The following is a 1,464-nucleotide window of genomic DNA, read 5'->3' on the forward strand; positions in this document are numbered from 1 at the left end:
TCTCTCTCTCTCTCTCTCTCTCTCTCTCTCTCTCTCTCTCTCTCTCTCTCTCTGTGTGTGTGTGTGTGTGTGTGTGTGTGTAGGTGTGAGCATGCCATGTGGAGGTCAGAGGACAACTTTGATATTATTCTTCAAATGCTTTCTATCTTGATTTTTTTGTTTTTGTTTTTTTGAGACAGGGTTTCTCTGTGCAGCCTGGGCTGTCCTGGAACTCACTCTGTAGACCAGGCTGGCCTCGAACTCAGAAATCCACCTGCCTCTGCCTCCCAAGTGCTGGGATTAAAGGCGTGTGCCACCACTGCCCGGTCCATCTTGATCTTTTAAAAATTCAATCTTTAAGGCATTATTTATTTTTATTTTATATGTGTGGATGTTTTGCCTGTCTGAATTTCTGTGTACTACACTTGTGCCTGACAGAGGCCAGAAGAGGGCACCAGCTCTCCTAGAAATGAAGCGATAGACAGCTGTGAGCTGTTTGGTAGGTGCTGGGAATAGACACCGTCCTCTGGAAGAGCAGCCCTAAGAGAATTTAGTTCTAAATTAAGAACTAAATGTTCTTAATTTAGTTGAACCATCTCTCCAGGCCCCAGTTTTAACTTTCCAGAACTTTAAATTCTATTCTCTGAGAATTTCATATGTGTATACAATGTATCTCTATAATATCCAGCCCAAAGTCTCTTCCCCCTCCCTCCTGGATCCTATAGATACTTCCCCATTTCCTCTCTTACCTCTTTGGGTGTGAGATTTTTTTCTTTTTTTCTTTTTTAAAAGGTGGTGTTTCTCCTTAGAGCCTGTGACTGATCAGGCTAGGTTGGCTGCCCAGACAGCTGCATGGACTCATTTGTCCCCACCTCCCCAAGGTTGGTATTACAAGGATATTGCTGCCACCCAAGGCTTTTGTTTATGTGGGTTCTTGGGCATCTAACTCAGGTCCTCATGCTTGCAAGGAAAGCATTTTGGATACTCATCCATCTCCCTGACCCCTTCTCTATGATTTTTAAGCAACTTGACTGCACAGCTGTCTTGTGTATCCTGCCCTCCCCCTACCCCCCATTTTGGAGGTGCTTCCAGCTGGCTTCTCTGAACCTGTTCTTTTCATTCTTATCCTTTGCTTTTCCCTAGGCATTCTGGGCTCACTGTCTAGACTGGGGATTCACGGTGGCTTTTCTCACTGTGTGCTCCACCCTCTACCCCCACCCCACTTTGCTGGATTCTCACAGCCCCTCCTTGACTAGCACTCCAGCTCCGCAGCGGTGGCTTTATCCCCTCAGTGTCCGAGGAAACTGATTCATCGCCTGAGGTTCTGTCTGAGAACTGCTTCCAGACAGCCGGAATCACATTTGAGCCTGTGGGTGGGATCTGGGTTTGGGTCTGGACTTTCTTTTGCTTTGCTTAGCTTGGCTTGGTCTCCCTCTGGGATGTGGGTCTGCCTCTCTCTCTCTCTCTCTCTCTCTCTCTCTCTCT

The sequence above is a fragment of the Grammomys surdaster genome, unplaced genomic scaffold, assembly GCF_004785775.1.
Source record: "Grammomys surdaster isolate TR1022 unplaced genomic scaffold, NIH_TR_1.0 181, whole genome shotgun sequence".
Taxonomy (NCBI): domain Eukaryota; kingdom Metazoa; phylum Chordata; class Mammalia; order Rodentia; family Muridae; genus Grammomys; species Grammomys surdaster.